At 37.7% G+C, this 22,831-nt stretch overlaps 1 protein-coding gene across 7 annotated transcripts in view; it reads right to left on the bottom strand.

The window, feature by feature from the left end:
• Positions 1–22,831, bottom strand: part of TMC1 (transmembrane channel like 1) — a 396,445-nt gene that overhangs the window by 169,881 nt on the left and 203,733 nt on the right. For 5 of the 7 annotated variants that reach the window (XM_021064884.1, XM_021064852.1, XM_021064901.1 and 2 more), the window contains 2 exons: positions 21,052–21,184; positions 11,841–12,056 (listed from right to left, as the gene is read on the bottom strand). The gene's annotated coding sequence lies outside the window, so the exon portion shown is untranslated. Of the gene's footprint in view, positions 1–11,840; positions 12,057–20,577; positions 20,675–21,051; positions 21,185–22,831 lie in introns of all 7 variants that reach the window. The other 2 variants (XM_021064871.1, XM_021064890.1) reach the window with 2 other exon arrangements.

Genomic DNA, 22,831 nt, shown 5'->3' with positions numbered 1-22,831 from the left:
CATAGTATAGCAATAAAGTGAATAACACAGTCATTATTTTTATTAATGCTTTCTGCTCCTGTGTGCTGATAAGTTAGAGAAGGAGTTGGATAAAGTAGGACAACAGATAGGAGCCTGCCACAGTGCAATGAGTATCAGTGGGGTCCCTGGACTGAAGCGACAGCAGTGATCACTAGGAGTGGCAGATGAGTTCAAGACATATTTGTAGTAATTCCCGTCATGGTTCATTGGTTAACGAACCCAACTAGTATCCATGGGAACTCAGGTTCAATCCCTAGCTTCACGCAGTGGGTTAAGGATCTGGCATTGCCATGAGCTGTGGGTGCAGGTTGCAGACACAGCTTGGATCTGGCATTGCTGTGGCTGTGGTGTAGGCTGACAGCTGCAGCTCCAATTTGACTCCTAGCCTGGGAACTTCCATATGCCACAGGTGCAGTCCTAAAAAGACAAAAGAAAAAAAAAAGACGTATTTGGAATTAGAATAGTGAAGATGAGCTGATGAACTGAAAGAATAGTAGGAAAAGGAGTTCCCGCTGTGGTGCAACAGGTTAAGGGTTTGGTGTTGCCTCAACTGTGGTGTAGGTCACCACTGTGGCTCAGATTCAGTCCCTGGCCTGGGAACTTCCATATGCCACAGGAGTGGCCGAAAGAGAAAAAAAAAAAAATTGTAGGAAAAAGGAAAAATAAAAGGAAGATTCAAAGTAAATCTCAAGCTTCTGGGATTTAATTACTCATGAGATGAAGGCAGGCAAGCTAGTATACATGGACTGATAGATGATTAATATATAAACAAAGAAGATCCTTTGGAGGTTTCGTTTAAATTGAGACCACAATAAGGTCTCTGGAATGGAGGACATGATCTTCATGTCCACGCAATTTCAGGACAAAACTCTGAAAATTATAGTAATTCAAACATTTTCCCTCAGATTTCTCTTCAAAATTTACTAGGCAGCCATTTCTGTGCTAGAATATCTTTTTTTTTTTAGATCAGGGACTCCTTAATATTGATTGGAATACTTATTTTCTTGAACTTTTGCAGTTATAAAGATGGTTATGCAGAACACCCTAAATCCAAGAATGTGGCCTAAATGACTCAGAATAAAGGAATTTTTCCATTGACTTTCTAGAATTTATTAATAAAACTTTATGTCCATGTGTTTATCGAGCAAATTTTCAAGATATATGTCTGTCCTATCAGATGCTAGGCATGAAACGGTAGAATATCCATGAGTCTTCGTTGAGGATCTTAAAGAAATAAGTCTTTTATATTTTTAAATTTTTTGTAGTAATTTAGACTTTTATTCTGACGCTAGAAAAATGATTCAGAGTTAAATGGTTATGGCACCAGAAGGAATAATTTTAAAAATTAAAAAGTTCAGAGGAATAGAGTGTTCTAACTATGAAACTGTTAGGAAGTACTATGTCCAAAGTACATGAGGAGCTTGTAGAAGACATGCCAACTGGAGATAGAGACAGGCCAGAATGGTGGGCAGGATTCATACTTCTTGAATTTTCAGGTTGAAGGATGAACTGACTAGGAAAATTCTTAAGTGAAAATAGATCCAGCACTCAGAACAAAACGATCTCTTCATCAGACATCTCAATACAAAGCCATTAAAATAGGCTTGTGAAAAGAGAAAATAATAGCCAATTTAACAACATGTCCCTGTGAAATCTCTGAACTTCAGAAAATAAATTCATCAACAGTGGTAAACAGCAAACATCTGAAATGACCCAGATCTGAGGGACTCTGAATACCATGGACGGCTGCTGACATTTCTGCTTGTCTACCCCATATTTCTTCTTATTAGTTGATTGAAAAAAGAACATTCAATAGCAGTTCTAAGATTCTTTTTAAAGGCAGAGTTCCTCAGTATTGGCCCTATTAACATATTTGATCAAATAATTATTTTTTGTGGGGGAGGGAGGCATCATCCTCTGAACTATAGGATATTTAGCAACATCCCTGGCCCCTGCCCACTAGATGTCAATTGCATAAGCCCCCAAGTTATGACAATGAAAACCGTCTCCAGACATTGACAAATGTCCCAGGGGATAAAATCATCTTTTATTGAGAACCACTGCTCTAAGGTGACAGTTACTATTTTTCATAGATTCAAAGACCCACATATTGCTACATTCTTTATTAATAAAAGATTTAAAAGCACGGGTAAGATCTGGGACAGAAATGAATAAGATACCAACCCCAAAACTGTGCCATTTTATTTATTCCATAACACATTGCTAATTGCAAATTGAAAACTCGGGAAATGAGTCTTTTTTTGGCCACACCTGCAGTAAGTGGAAGTTTCCTGGCCAGAGACAGAATCTGCGCCACAGCAGTGACAATGCTGGATCCTTAAGCCACTGAGTCACCAGGGAATCCAGAAATGAGTCTTCTGAACTCCCTCAGTTTTCATAATTATTCTTAGAAATTGTCCAAGTCCAAACAATTTAGATATATTACTAATATAAATGTATACAAGTTTCTTGACCAAATGTACTCAGAAAGGCTCCTTTAAGCTGGACCATCCTCGGATCAGGGCAAGCTTTACCCTTACCTGTGATGGGCAGAAGCTTAGTCTTTTTATTCTGTTGCTTGGTAGAGGAAGAAAGCAGACTAGATATCCCAAGAAGCATGGAAATCACTTCAGACCCATTCTGGATCCCAAATTCTGTTTTCTTACCTTAAACTCTGGTAGATTTCTCTAGATAGTGTCTTAGTCTGTCCAGGCCACTATAACAAAGTACTGTAATACCATAAGTGGCTTATAAACAACTGAAAGTTATTTCTCACAGTACTGAAGGCTAGAAGTCAGAAATCAGAGTGTCAGTGTAGTCAAGTTACGGTGAAAGCCCTCTTCTGGCTGCAGACTGCAGTTTTCCCATTGTATTTTTACATGACAGAAGAGGGCTTGAGGTCTCTCTGCAGTCTCTTTCATAAGGGGTCCAATCCTATTCATGAGGGTTCCACCCTGATGATCTAGGCATCAGCCAAAAGCCCCCCCTCTAATATCATCACATTATGAGAATTTCAGCAAAAGAATTTTCCAGGAATACAAACATTCAGACCATAACAGAGAGTTATCCTGTTTAATGGAGCTGAAAGGTCCAGTGGTCAGAGAGTGTCTCTTGGAGTGAATGTATCTGTTCTATAGCTATACCTGTTTTGTGCTAAAACAAGTGATTTAGGGCACATGTTCAGTGGGGTGACGTGACTCTGTCTGAGGTTACATCAGATATGCCTAAAGACACACTCTGCTTAATCATAGTTTCCACTATCTCCAAAGTCCAGACTGCCATCACCCCTTGCAACTCTATCTCATAACTCCTCTCTGTGCATGCTTTAAACTCCTGTTCCCATTGCTAACTGCCTGATTCTGAGTCTCCCAAATCAAGTTCAAAAGAGGAAAGACAATTTGACTGACTTATCTTTTTCAATAATAATAAAACATATAACAGGATTAGGTATCATGTACCAAAGAGTATATGTATAAACTATTAATCCTCACTTCAAACAAATCAAATAGGAATAATCATTAAGCTCATTTTTATGGAAAAAGAAAATGGAAATCAAGTTAAGTGACAAATCTTGGGTTTGTACCTAGAGAATCTGATTCAGCTTCCACGCTTTTTTTTTTTTGTCTTTTTGCTATTTCTTTGGGCTGCTCCCTCGGCATATGGAGGTTCTCAGGCTAGGGGTCGAATCAGAGCTGTAGCCCCCGGCCTATGCCAGAGCCACAGCAACGCGGGATCCGAGCTGCGTCTGCAACCTACACCACAGCTCACGGCAACGCCGGATCCTTAACTCCTTAACCCATTGAGCTAGGGCAGGGACCGAACCCATAACCTCATGGTTCCTAGTCGGATTCGTTAACCACTGCGCCATGACGGGAACTCCAACTTCCATGCTTTTAATCACCTATAATTTGAAAGTCATAGGTCAGGTGCCCACCATAGTCCATTTTGGCTACACCCAAGTAGGACAAAGCATGTGGTCCCACAGTAGGAGCTGACGGCAGTGCCACATCATTTAAAGTGACCTAGGCATGTAGCAGGAGGCTACCTCTAACCTAACATAATAGCCCATCCAACAGGGCAACAAAGACCACATTAAACATGAAGTGAATAATTAGTTAGCAAAAATATATTTTCTGTACTATGAAAGGAGCAAAAACAGAAAAGGTAAGGCCAAGCTTTCCTGTTAAGTAGTAAAATATATCTGGTTATAATAGATGCACGGATTTGTTGAAAAAACTGGATAAGGAAAAACTCTACACATCTTTTAAAAGCTAACATTGTTGTTACTAAATTCTGTTTTTGAATTATCTCTTAGTGATTAACATTCACTATCATACCCATTTTATTTTAGCTACATTTTATCTTATGTTTTGCAGGAAAGTGTATGGGGGGTAGTAGAGTGCTTCTGCTTCTAAAATACATCTTTTTACTACCTTTATTAATGAAAATGTACCTACTTTTAAATATCCAGTCCCTTGCAAAGCTCGCAGATAGGTCTCCAAGTTCTTTCGGAATTTAGAGTTACATAAGAAAAGTTAGAGTTTAATTTTAGTTCCTTTATTGGTAAACTTTTTCTACTACCTGAGCACTTATTTGTTAACCTCATAATTAATGTATTTGTAAGAACAGATTTCGTGGTGTTTTATTTGTTTTGAATGCATCTTACTAGGATTTGTTATCCTTTTCAATCTACATACTTTGACTTCATTCAACACAGGGTCATTTTTTTCTTTTTTTTTTTTTTTTTTGTCTTGTTGTCTTTTGTCTTTTGTTGTTGTTGTTGCTATTTCTTGGGCCGCTCCCTCGGCATATGGAGGTTCCCAGGCTAGGGGTCCAATCGGAGCTGTAGCCACCGGCCTACGCCAGAGCCACAGCAACGCGGGATCCGAGCCGCGTCTGCAACCTACACCACAGCTCACGGCAACGCCGGATCGTTAACCCAGTGAGCAAGGGCAGGGACCGAACCCGCAACCTCATGGTTCCTAGTCGGATTCGTTAACCACTGCGCCACGACGGGAACTCCAGGGTCATTTTTTTCCATTACATCTTTAGTGTTTTTTCTATTTATATTATCTTCGTTGGTTCCTTAGGAGTACTTAGTTTTAACTCTATTTAACTCTATTTTTTTCCCTTTTTTTTTTTTTTTTTTCTGTTTAGGGCCGCACCCGCGGCATATGGAAGTTCCCAGGCTAGGAGCTGTAGCCGCCAGCCTACACCACAGCCACAGCCATGCCAGATCCTTAATCCTGGGAGCGAGGCCAGGGATCGAACCTGCAACCTCATGGTTCCTAGTTGGATTCGTTTCCACTGTGCCACAATGGGAACTCCCTATTTAACTCTATTTTTTGCCCTCTATATCCATGACATTTTCCTTTTCCATCTTCTTATCCTTTTATTCTCTGCTCTGCAAAAATCTCTCAAGTTTGTTCTCCTTGCGAGTATCTGCATCACTGAGTATACTCTTTACTCCCCTGGCACGAATGTTTTATCATTTTTGTATTGCTTTAGTTCCTGTCACTCTTTCCTATCTCTCCCTTATCTCTCTCAGCCTCACTTGATATCTTCTGACCCTGGCTTGTTCTTTCATAGCAGCTTTGTGCTATTTCATAATAGTCATGTTTTCTTACACCCTACTCTTATTTTTATAGGCTTCATTAATGCCTTTTGTGATTGTTTATTGCTGACAAGGAGACACATTCAGATTTGCCATTCTCAAATAGAGTGTGTGGATGGCTGATGTTTTCAGAGCCACCAGATTGCTATCCTGCTTTCCCCAACAACTTTCTGAAGAGACAGGAGCTTTGAAAGAATGACTATTCCAGCAAGGTTGCATTTGATGTGAGATTAGCTGTGGGGCACTGTATCCTGGAAGACAGAGCTCTCAAAAAAAGCATCATACTGTTTAGGGGACCCTGTAGAACATAGCAAATAGCAGACTGTTGATTGCAATTTTTCATGAATTCCATCTTTCCAGAAAAACAGAATGGCAAGTATCCTAGGGAGAAAAGATCTCCTTTCAGTTCAGCAGAGCAATCCCAAGAGAAAGTTTGCCAATAGTGAAAATTTTTTAAAAGAATTATCTCCTTGTTGGCCAGATCTATTTGAGAATAGTTAATCAGATATCAAGAAACAAAACAGGAGTTCCCGTCGTGGCTCAGTGGTTAACAAATCTGACTAGGAACCATGAGGTTGCAGGTTCAATCCCTGGTCTTGCTCAGTGGGTTAAGGATCCAGTGTTGCCATGAGCTGTGGTGTAGGTCTCAGACACAGCTCAGATCCCGCATTGCTGTGGCTCTGGTGTAGGCCAGCGGCTACAGCTCCTATTAGACCCCTATTCTGGGAACCTCCATGTGCTGTGGGAATGGCCCTAGAAAAGGTAAAAAGACCAAAAAAAAAAAAAAAAAAAAAAAAAAAAGAAACAAAATAAAGGAGTTCTCTTCGTGGCTCAGTGAGGATGTGGGTTCGATCACTGGCTTCACTCAGTGGGTTAAGGATCCAGCGTTGCCATGAGTTGTGGTGTAGGTCTCAGACGTGGCTGGGATTCTGCGTTGCTGTGGTGTAGGACAGCAGCTATAGCTCGGAAACTTCCCTTAGCCTGGAAACTGCCATACTTCCTATATGCCGTGGGTGTAGCCCTAAAAAGAAAAAAAATGGGGAGGGGGACAAAATATTGAACTCTCTAAGCATCTTTTTGTTCATTAACAAAAAATGTAATAATATTTCTTTATAAAAGTTAAACAATCATTAAAGAATATATGTAAAAAGAAAAAGTTCCCCATAGTTATATCACCCAAATCTAACTACCACTATTAACATTCTGTGGATTTCTTTCCAGTGTATTTATTTTTTATGGCCAAATCTGCAGCATATGGAAGTTCTCAGGCCAGAGACTGAATTCAGACCTATGCCACAGCTGCAGCAACACCAGATCCATTAACCCATTGTACTAGGCCAGGGATTGAACTGCACCTTTGCAGCAACCTGGGCCACTACATTTGGATTCTTAACCCACTGTGCCACAGTGGGAACTCCTATGGTTTCTCTTTTTAATGTATACTTTTATTGGGTGTTATAGGGGAGGTGAAGACAACAGATGTGTGTGTGTGTGTGTGTGTGTGTGTGTGTGTGTATGCAAACACACAAAATGCATAGCTTTATAGGATATAGGGAGGTAGGGAAAGGCATATATATGTTTCTATATATATACATATAATTTCAGTATCCTACTTTTTTAGCTAGAATTATGTTAAGTGTATTTTATATGTTATTCATAAACATAAATTTTAATGGTACATTAAGTTGCAACAAAATGAGGTACAATGGCTACTTAGGCTGATACTAATGATTCACCACTAAAGAAACTTGCAATTAATATTTACAATAACTACCTTATTACTGACTTTCAAAACTAATACTATTGATTTAAAGGGCATAAACATTTAAAATATCTTAACATATATTTAGCTTTTCAAAATTGTTGAACCAGTTTATAGACCAATCATCAAAATACAAATATGCATAGCTGATCTTATTCTTATCAACACTGCATATTTTTATTAGTTTCATTCACTGGTTGGGTTAATTTCTTTTATGTTGATTACCATTAAGACTATTTTCCCCATGTATTTGTATGCTAAATGCATTTTCTCTTTGTGAAAATACTATGACCAGTACAGTGTGTTTTCAAAAGGCAGACATGCAAAAGGAAAATATTTATCTTATCAAAACAATTTTGAAAGTTTATGGTTACTACAAAAAGTAGAATTCCTGATTTCACCATTCTCAAAGACTTCTATTCCCATTTCTCAACACTCTACCACCCATTACCACTACGTTCCAATTAAACCAAACAATTTGCAGTTTCTCATATAAGCTGTATGCTCTCAACCCCTTGACTTTGCACATGTTTTCCCTTTTTCTGGAATGTCCTTCACTTTACCTCAAACACATACAAACACACCACACATGCTTACAGATCCTGTAGTCTTTCCCAGGCCCCAGATCTTTCCCAAGCAACAACAGTAGCTTGTTGTTACATTTTTCATAACATCTAACATCCTGCACCATAATCGTTAATGTTCTTTCTAGACTTTCGCACTAACCTGTGGGTTCTATGAGGACAGAGATACCCCATCTTTGATATCAAGATTCTTCATCATTTATAAAGATAGTAGAAGCTCAGTAAATAGTTATTTGAATATGAACAGTTTGAATAATAAACACAGTTGCCTTCCTTGAGATAGAACTGAGTGTCATTCCTAGTAACTGTCATGACTTTGAGGGGCAACTTGTTTGAGTGGAAGGAATATAAACTTCAGAGTTGGCCAAACTATGGTTCAAACTCCCAGCTTTGCCACTAACCAGCTCAGAGTTCTTAGAGTAATTATCTAATATCTTTGAGGCTCCACTGGAACAAATGGTGATCATAAAACATAACTTGATAGGATTATTTGAATATAAATTAGGTAATGATTGTATAGCATATAGTAGTGGCTTAATAAATAATAGACATTTTACTAGTTATTGCTGTATATCTCCATTATATCTTCATTCTATGTATATCTCCATTTCGTGCATGTTTCCATTATAATAAACATTAATGAATTCAAAGGATTTGATTCTTATATATGTAGTCTTCTTTGAATCTTCAAATCTAAGAGACAAGGCCAACTGTACTGTTCATATTTTTGCTTCCTAGACAAGAACATTTCTTTTAAACAAATTTTGGGAAAGAATTAGTTGTAACCAGAGTTGAAAAAAGAAGGCTTGTATTTTCCAAAGACAAGAGAAATAAAGTATACTGTAAAATAACACATGATCTAATCATCTACTGCCTAATTTTTTGGGTTGTTGTTTATCCCATTAATACTGCTGAAGGTATTGGGGATCTGAAATTACTATAAATAAGAGTACTTCTATCCCTGATTGCAAAAAAAAAAAAAAAAAAAAAAAGAACTTTTGGAACATGCTCTAGTTTTCATTTCTAAAAATATATTCACTTGGGCCACAATAAAGAAGTATGTGAAATCTTCCCAGTTGAAAAATTAAATTTAAACCGGTGGTATGTTCACCCTGAGCACTTGCACACATGTGCACGTGCACACAAACATACGCACCTACTAGAAATTCCCTGGTACTTGGCTCTGTTTATTGCACAGCCAATGTGCCTTCTGTGTGCCTTCCTTGAGGCTAAAAGGCATTTACATCCATCTGCCAACCAGATGAACCCAGGGAAAAAGTCACAAAGTCTGCACAAATGAAGATGACACAAGTATTTGTGCAGAATAAATTTGCCAAGATCTTTTTCCCTCTACCCTTATCCCATATCCCATGCAAGCTGTTTTTAAGTCCCACATGCTGCAGTTTCCCTTCTGATGACAGCTCAAGACCATCTCCCCCAGGACTTTGTGTTCTCAGGCCTCATTCCATGCAATTCTACATGATTAAATGTAGAATGTGTAGCCCCTAGTATGGTGCTAAGTACAACACAACATGCTCAATACATAAGTGTTCATTTCTCACTTTCCAAAACCCTCTGAGTACTCGCAGAATCATCCTCCACACTTTGAGAGGATCAAAGTTACTGCCTCAGGCAGGACTTCTCAAACACTAAGAAATGAGCAGGAATTTTTCATTTTAAAGGTTTTTGACATCCTAAAATATGAAGAAATGCCAAAACAGATTTTCAAAAACAATAGTACATTTTTAACTTTTACACCTAACAAAAGAATGTTTTGAAATATAATATACTCAATGATGATAGTTACGTGGTAACTTCAGAATTTGTGAGAAGATTTTAGAGCCATTGTAGCCCAGGAATGCAAATGGAGTTAAACGTACATGCTACTCCTCATCTTGCGACCTGGGAATCGTGTTTTGTCTGTATATAAAGGCTCATTTGGAAATGAAATTTGAAGTATAAACTTCAAGTCCTTTGAAAGATAAACCCTTCATTTAAAAAGCCTTACTCCTAGCCTCATCATAGTGCTTGTCCCCATGAATCTATGGCAAGGAAACCACAAGCAAATAATGAAAAAGTTGGGAGTAAGATTCATATCTATCTTGAAAAGAAGTGGGAAAGAGAGACTTAGGGGAGCCAAACGAGGCCATTATGTCCAGATTTACTTACAGGTTGAACTAAGAAGAATTTCTCAGTTGCCATAACCCACTGGCAATTCATTCCCTGTCACCAAGAAGGCCTTGACTGCCCTCTTGGATAATCAGAGTCACACACCAGCCTCCCAAGAGGATGAACTATCATGGGAGCCTTAACAATCAGGCCAATAAATTAGCAGGCTATGACTAAAAAAATTTTCCCCAGAATTTTCTGGGGAAAGTAAACTATTTATACTGCAGAGACGCCTCAAGAGTTTATAACTTTTAAATTGAGATTGTTTTCCTAAAGTAATTACAAGACATTAATGACACTGAATGCTAGGTACTATTTTATTTTATTATTATTATTATTATTATTATTTTTTTTTTTTTTTTGCGTTTTCAGGGCTACACCTGCGGCACATGGAAGTTCCCAGGCTAGGAGTCGAATCAGAGCTACAGGTGATGGCCTATGCCATCATAGGATCCAAGCCGCATTTGCGATCTACAGCACAGCTCGTGGCAATGTCAGATCTCCAACCCACTGAGCAAGGCCAGGGATTGAACCCACATCCTCAAGGATTCCAGCTGGATTCGTTTCCACTGTGTCACAAAGGGAACTCCCTAGGCATAGTTTTAAATGATGGGGGAGTTCCTGTCATGTCTTAGCAGTAACGAACCTGACTAGTATCCATGAGGGTTTGATCCCTGACCTCATTCAGTGGGTTAAGGATCTAGTGTTGCTCTGAGCTGTGGTGTGGATCACAGATGCAGCTCAGATCCTGCATTGCTGTGGCTGTGGAGCAGGTGAACAGCCACAGCTTCAATTCGACCCCTGGCCTGGGAACTTCCATGTGCCATGGTGCGGCCCTAAAAAGAAAAAAAAATAAATAAATTATTTTGCTTTCAAGAGGAATAAACAATAAGAGATTTATAGTGGTTATAATGATAGATAAACACACAGAGTAATGTATTTATAACTGGAAACTACAAGTTAAAGTACAACTAAATATACACCAGGATCATGCTATTGTAGAATTGTAGGGTTCATGACAATTGTAGGGTTCATGATATAACGTGAATTTTTTTATGGGTTATTGAATTGCAGAAAAAATTAAATACAAATAGTATGGAGAAAGGCAATATGATGCAGTGAAACAGAGAGTGCTTTGGAAACCTCCTTCTCATCTTCTCCTCTCTATCTCTGCAGTGTGGCTTCTGCCCCCATCACTGCTTAGACTCCAGTTTCCCCAAAACTGCTTTTACCAACAAGGTAAACTCGTTGCTAAATTCAAAGAACGCTTCTCGGTCTTTGTCTTAGTTGAACTCACTCTACAGCATTCAACTCTGTGGAAAATACCCTTATTTCCTCATACTCTCATTCTTGAGTTCTTTAATATCATGTCTCCAGCCTGTCATCTGATAACTCCTTCTCAGTCTCCTTGCAAATGTCTCTTTCTTCTTGATTCCTTTGCCAGTGGTGCCACAGCAGGTTCTTTCTTTTCCCTCAATGTACATTATCTCCATGATGACTTTATCCATGACTTTAAGTGCCTTCTTGCTAAAGGACTTCCTAAATCTGTACTTCCAAGCCTGGTCTCTCTCCTGAGCTCCAGAATTAGAAAGTTAACTGCTCATCAGACATTGTATCGGTTACCTACTACTGTGCACAAACCGCCCCCAAATAATGACTTAAATCAATGACAATTGTTTATTTTACTCACAAGTCTAGAGGTCAGCTGGGTTTAGCTTGATAGTTCTCATTGCATGCAGGTCCTTCATGCCTGGCTGGAGCTGAAATAATCTCAGAGTCTTCTTCCTTCAATTGTCTGTTATCCAGGATGGAAAACTTCAGTACCTGGAGACTTGACTCTGGGCCATGTGGTCACTCCATTGGTGGACCCAGGATAGCCAGACTTCTCACATGAGAGCTGAAAGTTCTGGAAAAAAAAAAAAAAATCAGGGTCAGAAATGCTCTAACATTCACAGCAAGGCTACGTTAGTATCCTATTGGACATAAAAAATCTTATAGACTACTAACCTCAGACAAGTTTACTCTGAGATCATGACAGGATGAAATAAAACAAGGCTGCTTCATAAATATGTATAAGTACAGACAAAAACAAGGTGGTTATGGTACCCACAAAATATCCACCCATAGACCTGTCCCCACTTTCTGACAATACCCAATCTGAACCAAATCCTTGCCTCCTTCCCTCACATCAACCAACTACATCCCAAATCCCATAATAACTTTTTTCTAATACTTCCCTCCTGAAACATCCCATGGTTTCCCATGATGTGTATTCTCCCTTGCTACAAGCAATAAATCCAGTCTGTTTAGCTACAAGTATGATTCTGGTGGGCTTTGATTGAAGGGAACTGATGGCTCCCAATATTACTCCACTATATGGATGTATCCTCACTTATTTAACAAGTCCTTTATTGTTGAGCTTTTAATTTCTATATCACTCAAGGTCCAGAGATAGAAACCATGGCAATTATTTGAACAGGGAAAAAGTTAATACCAAAAAATAATAATAATAATAACAACCACTAAAAGAGGTAAAATGGGGCTTAAAGGGCCCAGGCATCATGAATTGAAAGAGCAAGTACTACCTCTAGACTGAGGAAGAGGGACAATGAAGGACTAGGAGTAGCCCTCTAGGCTCCAAGGCTGAGATTCAAACCTCTTCAAAGAGGGAGCTGCTACCAAAGGCAGCCTGCAGTAGCAAAGAAACTTGACTGAGGGCACAGGCTGGCACTGATCTGTTAAAGCAGCTCATCATTGCTAGTGGGTGTGGATGGATGAGAAGTGGTCTGCAGGAGTCACCTGCCTTTTCTGATTGACATGGGTGGACCAGAGTGTGTCTTAGAAGTGGCCACCATTGCTGGTGGGTACAGACAGGTTGAAGCTGATCTCAAGTGGCTGCAGAAAGGGAGAGATGGCCTGAGGGTGCAGCTCAAACTCCTGCTAAGACTGCAGGGTTTGGAATCTATATGGAGGGCTGGAACCTGGAAGAGAGTATTTTCTTGCAATTATTGCTCTGCAGTAACCTCTACTGATGAAATGAATATCTGCCAGCTGGCAAAAGAAATGTTTATAGGACTCAGCTGCCGTACACAAAAGAAGGCAAAGAAGGGTGAATTTGGAGCTCAGAGATGATAAACTAATAGCTGGTACCTTGCAAGTTTTCACTGCTGTAACTAAAACTATTATCAACATTCACATAAATCGTTATGGATAACTTATGATTATTTTCCTCAGGCTAAATTCTGAGAAGTAAAATTACTGAGTCCAAAGATTCAAACATTTAAACAACTTTGGATATATAATAATAAAACTTCTCCATAAAGCTGGGCCAATTTATGTTCGCTCCAGCAGAATATGAATAGATGAAGAACAAGCATATTCTGGGCAGTTCTAAGAGTTTAATGTGCTGGAAAAAAATTCCTTAGACAGTGAGTGATCTTAGCTGACTGTCCAGCTTAGCCAGCTCCTATTCTCTACTTGATTTTTGTGGAGTCTTTCTCTAAAGTGATTTTGGTTTGTTTGTTAAAATGGTTAGCAAAACAGAGATAAAAACCAAGATTCTAATAGCTGGGGAAAAAATTTAATGAAACATGAGACTATCCACAGATATGTCTGATTCTTAAAAAAAAAAAAATGTGATTTAGGAAAGAAAGCAAAGGGCTATGCCCACATTGTAAAATTGAGGACTTGGGAAGTACTTAAGAAGTCCCTTCTCTAATTTCAAGGTTCTCATATACTGACTTAGACGGTTGTTATGAAGATCAGTAATGACATATATAAAGCGCACAGGAGAGCCAATACATAGTAGCTTTATTTCCTGAGAGCATTACTGTTAAATTGCTAAGAATCCAAGCACATTGCCAAAGTTGTTTTTATTAAGGATGTAAATACATGCCTCATTCCCAAGCTATAAGTATGTTACAATAAAGTCATGCTCTAATAACTATTAGTTACAGATTTGATAGTATTTCTTCCCAGCTTCTTAACAAATACCATTTGTCTTTATCTGCTTTCACTGCAATCAAATCTCAATGCAATGAGCAAAAGTGGAAGGGAATCAGATATCACATTATCTTTGCATTTGTCTTGTTCCCAATGCACTTAATTGTTATTACCATTTGGGCCCTGATCCTGCCTGTGTTGTAATAAACCATTTGCATGTGTCTTCATTTTCAGAAGACTTCATGAAGAGAAAGCCCATTTGGAGTAAACTATCTCTAGCATTGTGCTTTGTATGTGTAAGTTCCTTAAAAACCAAACACAAATGCTTTTATGGACCAGGCATGTTATCAAAAATTAATGAAACAGGAATAATTCAAAATAATAGGGAATCCACAGGGGATAAACAAAATTGGAGAAAGCACACCCCATCTAAAGACACTTATACTAAATAAAATAATAAAATAAAACAAAAAATACTGCTAGGAAAATAAAATATGCAAGCTACATCAGACTATAAGACTGCCCACGTATGACTTCTATATGAATCTTGGGTGAATTGAATTATATGCTAAAGTGGTGCATCTAAGAAAGACCTAAAAGTGGATTCCTCAAAGAAAATCAGGGACTCAGTTCCAAGCCAGAAATCCCTATGATTCCAGCTTTGTTCCTGAGCCTCTCACTGTCTCCCTTCTGGCACCTCCCCAATCTTCCCCATATCATTCTCCTCAATGCACTATATTTGAGGCTTTAATTTTTTTATTGTAAAACTCACTAGTATAAAATATACTGTTTCAACCACGGTACACTATAAAATTTATGGCATTGAGTACATTCAAATGTTTTGCAACAATTACCACTATCTAGTTTCAGAACATTTTCATCATGCCAGAAAGAGACCCTATCATTAAATAGCCTCTCCCCATGTCACTCTCCCTAGTCCTTGGCAACCACTATTTTTCTTTCTGTAAGACCTTTGTTTTTGCTTTTTATTATACCCCCAGTTCAGCCAACATCCAAAGTAAATTAGAGAAGAGCTTAAGTCTGATAAGGTAAGAAAACAGAGCACTCAGTTGGGACTGAAAAAAGCCCTCTGGGTATGCTTTCTGGATTCAAAGTTTGGAGAGGAGGAAAAACCAGTGACTATCCCCTTTGCTTTCCTCAGTCTGGCTAAATAGCCCATCAACCCACCCAGAATCAAAAGATGTGAGAAGTCTCCTGTTCTTTCAGTTTTTAAGTACATTTTTTACTTTCTTCTACATAGTTTTTTTGTTCAATTATTTTTAATAAAATTATGTTCTATCTTGTAACGTTTAAAAATGCACTTAATTTGAAGATTGAAGCCTTGAGGTAATTTCCCTACTGAAGTTTCTTTCCTGTTCTCCACTGGTCATTTCTCTTCTTTTTCCATAAATCGTGGCTGATTACATATTCTGTTGCCCCTGCAAATGCTTTTGCTTATGCTTTGAGTAAGCTCCCTACTGAAGTTGCTTTCCTGTTCTCCACTGGTCATTTCTCTTCTTTTTCCATAAATCGTAGCTGATTACATATTCTGTTGCCCCTGCAAATGCTTTTGCTTATGCTTTGAGTAAGCTGAAAATAAGTTTAATATGTCTGATATAAACACTTGCACAATCCCTCCTATGTCAAAGCACTTTCCTGGGCTGAATGGGATTGTTGATTGATGGTTATCAGTCTCCTTGGAACTATGTAAGGCACTCTGGAAGGAGAAGGTTTTCCCTCTAAGACTGAATTTCTCAAAATGGTGTATTGCCAGCTAGTTATATCAATACATGGAAATACCTCTTGAAATTCAACATAATCACTATAAATCTACATTGACCAGATCTTGAGATTCTTGGAGGTCAATCTTTTCATCAGTCAGCTTGTACCAATGTGGCCATTTTTCTCTAGGTTTAGGAGATAAGTACAAAGCTTTGTGCACAGACAGAGAGTCCAGGTTAACTTCAAATTAAGACAAATGTGATTTTAAAACTATAACCACATTGTTTACTTGGGACGTTTTTTCTTTGCTTGGTAAAAAGATGGCCTTGGACAAGTCATCTCACTTTTTTGGGTCTTCTTTGTTCATTTTCAGAATGAAAAAAGTTGATTAGTAGTTTCCTATCCAAGGTATTGAATCTCTGAAAACAGCCATTATCTATTGCCTAAAAAATAATGTAGCTTTCTATTCATATGCTGCCATTTTTTAAAATATTTGTTTAGTTTGATAAATATTTGTCAAACGGCCTCTGTTAAAAAATGCAAAATTATGCATTTAACTAAAGAAGATTGAGGGATTTCCCATCATGGCTTAGCAGTAATGAACCTGACTAGTATCCATGAGGATGTGGGTTTGATCCCTGGCCTAGCTCTATGGGTTAAGGATCTGGTGTTGCCATGAGCTGTGGTATAGGTCACAGACACAGCTTGGATCCTGCATTGCTGTGGCTGTGGCTAGGCCCACAGTTGTGGCTCCAATTTGACCCCTAGCCTGGGAACTTCCACATGCTAAAAAGACAAAAAACAAAACAAAACAAACTAAAGAAGATTGGAAAATCAGCAAGATAAAATAAAGTTACCTGTAATCATACCATATGAATATAATGTCTATTCATATATCAGCATATATCCATCTAATTTTATTTATATGCATATTTATACAAATATTATTTTTAGCAAATTAAAATACATACTATAGACATGATATTTTATAACTTATTTTTTACTTAATAATATAGCATAAACATTTTCCTAGGTCACAAACCATTTTTATAACATTTAAATGACTTTATATACTCTTCTTTGATAAATAGAAGTTTATGATTCATATTTTCTCTATCTTGCTTTTTCACTTAATTTATTCTTGAGGTTACTCCTAGTAATGTATGGAAACTGTATTCATTGCCTCTCTCAGCCTCATATTTCATCATGAGTTCACAGTCTCTTTTGGTGGTCATTTGAGTTGTTTCTACTCTTGCTCTTACAAATCATGCGGCAGTGAATAGACTTTTCATGTGCTGTCATCATGTAAAATGTATGAAAATGCCTGTGTGATGAATTAAATTATTTTGGAAGCTTTGGAATTCACAGTGGTCTTTTAACATTTGGTATTGTCTCAGTTAACATTTTTGAAATATGAAGCCACCATCATATGAGGGTTTAAGAAAATCTCTAACACTTAAAAGGAGTCCTCATTCTGGTCTGGCAAGCAGTTTTCATGCCTAGAAGAAAATGTATGAATAGTTATTGAAGAAAAAAATTTCTAATTTTTAACTTAATTTTGTTTAATTTAAATGTATAATAGAAAATGGGATATAAACCACTTATGATTATAGTGATTATATAATAACAAGACTTTACAAACTTGAGGCAAACAGACTTACAATGCTAATACACTGAATTCAACAACTGTCCACATTGGAGATGGAGGTGGGGTCTAGAAACCAATCCTCAAAAGATACTAAGGGAAGACTTTATAGAAATCCTGAACACACATATACACACACATATTTTCATTTTAACTTGCCCATTTCACATCTACTAATCAATAAAGACATTCAAACCCCAATCTTTATGTTCCACTAAACAACCCAGACTAAAACAGGCCAGCAGTTTTTCATAACTTGGGAAAATTATGATAGAAGTGGTTGTGACTCGTTGAAAGAGTCCTGGGACCTGAATCCAGATAACCGCAGCCCAGTTCTACTATCAACAAGCTTTGTGAATTTGGACATGTCCCTGAACCTCTCTAGTTCCAGCCACCTCATCTGCAATGTAAGAGGGCCAGATTACCATGGCCCTTTACGGTTCTAAAATTCTGTGATTTTTTTATACTAGCAAAACATCTCTCTAATGACAGAGGAATGACTTAAACAATATTCTCCTCTTTTTTTTTTTTCTTTGCTGTGGAGTTTCTAATTACATCTAAGTATCAACCAATGGGGTCAAAGAAAGACTGGGAAATTATTCTTCGGATTTAGAAAGTGTCTGTTACAAATATTTTAATGCTAAAAGGATGACCATTTGATCAAAGGATATGGTTAAAAAATATTATACACTATCTTGGAATCACCACATTGGAGTAGAAAAGCATTGTAGAAATAATTCAGTATAATCTCTCACTTTACTGATGCAAATTATAAGATTTCCCCAAGACTACACAGCTTACTTGGTATTACAGGCAGATTTACTACCTGAGTTATTAATATCTAATATACCATAATGCCTTCAAAATTATTCTCTCATATTCATCACCAAAATACAGAAAAGGTAAGGAGTATAAGAGAGTGGTTAAGCGTAGGCTGTGAAATTAAATTGTCTGGGTGCAAATTCCAACAACACTATTTATTGTGTGATTTTGAACCTATTATGTAATCTTTCCATGCCCCAGTTCTCTTCATCTGTAAGATAAGGGTGATAATAATTGCACATACCTCTAGTTTACCAGAGAATTTAAATAGTAATCCATGAAAACTGTTTAGCATATTATCTGACACATAAGAAATAATCATTACTAGCTAGGATTAAGATTATATTGTGTATTTGATAGATTGGCTAAATTTGGTTTAAATTTGGTTTAATATTTCAATAGCACTTCTTTCACTGGTATTCAGGATTATAATTATTCTAAAATGATCTTTCAGGGATTGTCAATCTATAAATCGGACTCTGATAAAAGTGTCCACTGGAAAAAATGAACTCTAAAATTAATTGTAAAAAGAATGGACAGGAACAGAGGTGTTTTCCACTGTAGTACACCAGGTCAAGTAACTTCCTTGAAAACCCTGTAAAAATGACTCATAAGTCACTATAAATAATATTTCATCCACTGTTCTTCAAATTTTTGTTCCTGATTAAGCAGTCAATGATTTTTTTCCCCAGTTATGGACATTGCTAAAATATCACCATATTTAACTGACAATAATTAAATCAATTTAACACACTGTGTATGAATTTCAAAAGGTCTTTATCTCTAGATGATGTTTATCTCATCTTTATGAACCTTTAAACTTAATAGCTTTGGTTGCAATGAAGAAGTGATTTCTAAAAGTTAAGCATCTCTTCAAAGCTACTGCCAGACTGTTCAATTGATCAATATTATGATATCATCCAGACACAGATCTGTGTGTCCTTGTTTTTCAACTTGTCCACTAATTAACAATACGGTGGGGGTGGGGGGCTGGGGAGTGAGACATGGTCCCCTGACAATATACAAGGACATTAGTCAAAAGGAATATCAGTTCAGGAGTGAGTCCCCTAGAGGCTCAGTGGGTTAAGAATCTGGCATTGTCACTGCTGTGGTGCAGGTTTTATCGCTGGCCTGGAAAATTTTGTATGCTGTGGATGCAGCCAAAAAAAAAAAAAGAGGAGAAGAAAAAAAATAAATAGCAGTTCACGGAATACAAATGTAGTTTTGCTCTGTTTTGATAATTTTAGGATGATATATAGATTCATTTAAAACTCATAGTACCTACGCTGTAATTATTAAGTCCTTTCCTTGCCCTTTTGAAATGTTAAGGTAGCCAGTCTTAAACACAGAGCCCCTGAAGATCATACTCAAAAGAGCTACCTCAGGGGCACATTCCCAGAGCATCCCCCTCTTCTGGTTATGATAATCAAAAATGTCTACAGACATTGCCAAACATCCTATAAGGGGCAAAATCTTCCCAGACTAAGAAACACTCTCATGGATCAAACAGAAGACTGCTTGTCCTAGATCATGGATTGGGAAAGCATTACTTATAGGCCAAAAGTAAAACCCACTTTCTATCTTTGAAAATAAAGTTTTATTGAAACACAGGCACATTCATTCACTTACTTATTGCTTATGCTGCTTTCTCACTAAAAGAGAGTCAAGGAATAGTGACCGGTATTGCATAATTCACAAAACCAAAAATATTTACTATCCGGCTCTTTAGGAAAAAAGTTTGCCAACCCCTGTACTAGTCTACTGATTTCAAACATGTTTTTAGTGATGACAACTTTTTATAATGAAATCTTACATAAAAATTGTGTCAGACAGGGTCCAGATGGAACTTTCAACTTGGGTAATTTGAGAAAGTAAAACATATGCAGAATAATTTATATAGGCAATTTCAAATGTGTGGCAAAGTATAGAGAAATCACAAAGGGCTACAAAAGCTGGGCGTTATTACTATCTCTAGACCTGATGAGGAGAGTGGCAAGAGACGACCTTATAGGAAGGGAGTCAGAAGAATGAATATCTCCTCACACTCTCCCTCCCTCCAGTCTCAAATGAGTGCTTCCCAATGGCCATATCTAAACAGAAGCGGGGAGGCCAAGATAACCACTGATGTGGTCCTTATTCATCAGTCTCCCAGGTCACAGAGCAGAATGTAGAAAGGTAGAGAGTGGACCTAGAGAGCAAACAGAAAAGAAACATGCAACCCTAATAACTGAAACTGATCAAAGAAAATCCTCTGTGATTTTAGTGGGGGAAGGTATTGAGATCAGTAGAGATTGACCTTTTTTCTGACCAACTGGTCCAAGTTGAAACGGAGCACAGTTTGCAAATTTTGTCCTAAATCCTCTTCTGGCCTTCCGATTTCACTTGTTTCCTTTCTGAAGCAAAATCCCATAGTCAGATATTTCAATGCCATGTTTTCTAACAAACTTCAATCCTTAAACTCCTTTCCACCATTCAAATCTTCAACCTCAAGTACCAGACATGCCCCCATCCTGCCCCTGCCCCCTCCTTCTCAGTTCATGTCCTCAAGCTGCTAAACATTGACAGAAAATATTTAAACACCCTGATTACTGAATCCACTACAATGTCATAACATCATACAACAGGGACCTGAATCCCTGCTCAGTTTTGCATGACTTTCAGTCCTTAACTAAACCTGCCTGAATATCCTAATCACCAAATCTGAAAGCTTTTTCCCAAAACCTCATGAACCTTAACTTTTTATACAAAAGATATTGTCGTTATTCCTTACCTCTTGATTTACTTCTTCCTCTGGCTTCGATAGCACCACATATTCTTTAAAGCTTTTTTCCCTATTTCTCTGACCAGCATCTTTTTATATCTTTTGCAGATACTTCCAATTGAAAGAATTTTCTCCAAGGGATCTAATAATAAATCATGACACCAACAATGTAGTTAAAGCAAATAAAACTAGTACTTTCAGAGGCTATGTCTTATAGGATGCCAATAACATTTTCAGGATAATTAAATCTTATGAATAAGCAGGTTTCATGTAACTGGTAAATAACAAGCTAGTATTTCCCTCCAAAACCTTCTTATATTATCATTTCTCTTAATGTTCCCATTTACCCAGACTTGAAACTTTAAAGTGAGGAAAAAATGGAAGAATTAGAACTAGAAGGACCTTCAGAATCATCTAACTCAATTTCATTATTCTATGGATGAGAATGTTCATTTTCCATCTCTTTTGCCTTCAGGTAAGGATTCTAAGGAAATACTCCAGCCTCCTTTTTTTGATTAGTTATTCCCTCTTGGTCTGAAAGAGCTTATTATAGTTTTGTCTTTCTCTATTGTACAGCGCTCGTAGGCTTTAGTCTTTATGATAGTTAATTTTGTTTCAAGTTGACTAGGCCAGGAGGTACCTAGATACTTGGTCAAACATTAATCTGAATATGTTTGTGAGGATTTCTGGATGAGATTAACACTCAAACTGAATAAAGTAGATTGCCCTCCTTAATGTGGGTGGGCCTCAACCAGTCAGTTGAAGGTTTGAATAGAATAAAGGGCTCAAAGAGAGAATTTTTTTCTGTTTGATGACTTTCAGGCTGGGACATGGGCTTTTCTCCCCGTTTTCATTTGCTCTTTCTGTGTCTTAAGACTGTTGGAGTTCCCATTGTGGCTCAGTGGTTAACAAATCTGACTAGGAACGATGAGGTTGCAGGTTCGATCCCTGGTCTTGCTCAGTGGGTTAAGGATCCAGCATTACCGTGAGCTGTGGTGGGGGTTGCAGACTCAGCTTGGATCCCACATTGCTGTGGCTCTGGTGTAGGCTGGTGGCTACAGCTCCGATTTGACCCCTAGCCTGGGAACCTCTATACATCACAGGTGCAACCCTAGAAAAGGCAAAAAGACACACACACACACACAAAAAGACTGCCAGTATTTGTACTGCAACTACACGATTAGCTCTCCTCTTGCCAGCTACGGATATTGGGGCTTATCAGTCTTCATTGCTGTGCAAGCCAATGCTTTATAATAAACAATATACATATATATATATATATATATATATATATACACACACACACATATAGGCATGCACAATGCATGTGCATGTGTATTTATGTGTTTATATATCTTACTAGTTTATTTGGAGAACTAATAGTCTTCCCTTGAACTCTAGTCTAATATTTTCTTTTTCTTTTTTTAGTGATTTTTATTTTTTCTGTTATATTTGGTTTACAGTGTTCTGTCAATTTCTATTGTACAGCAGAGTGACACAGTAACATACTACACACACACACACACACACACACACACACACATACATACATTTTTTTCTCACATTATCCTCCATCATGTTCCACCACAAGTGACTAAATATAGTTCCCTGTACTATACAGCAGTTCCCTGTTCATTGCTTATCTGTTTCAAATGCAGTAGTTTACATTTATTAATCCAGATTCCCAGTCCATCCCTCTCCCTCCCTCTCCTCCTCGGTAACCACAAGTCTGTTCTCCAAGTCCATGCATTTCTTTCCTGTGGAAAGTTTCATTTGTGCCCTATATTAG

The sequence above is a fragment of the Sus scrofa genome, chromosome 1, assembly GCF_000003025.6.
Source record: "Sus scrofa isolate TJ Tabasco breed Duroc chromosome 1, Sscrofa11.1, whole genome shotgun sequence".
NCBI classification, from domain to species: Eukaryota; Metazoa; Chordata; class Mammalia; order Artiodactyla; family Suidae; genus Sus; species Sus scrofa.
Note: the sequence above shows the minus strand (reverse complement) of the source record. Positions and strands in the feature narration are given on the sequence as shown.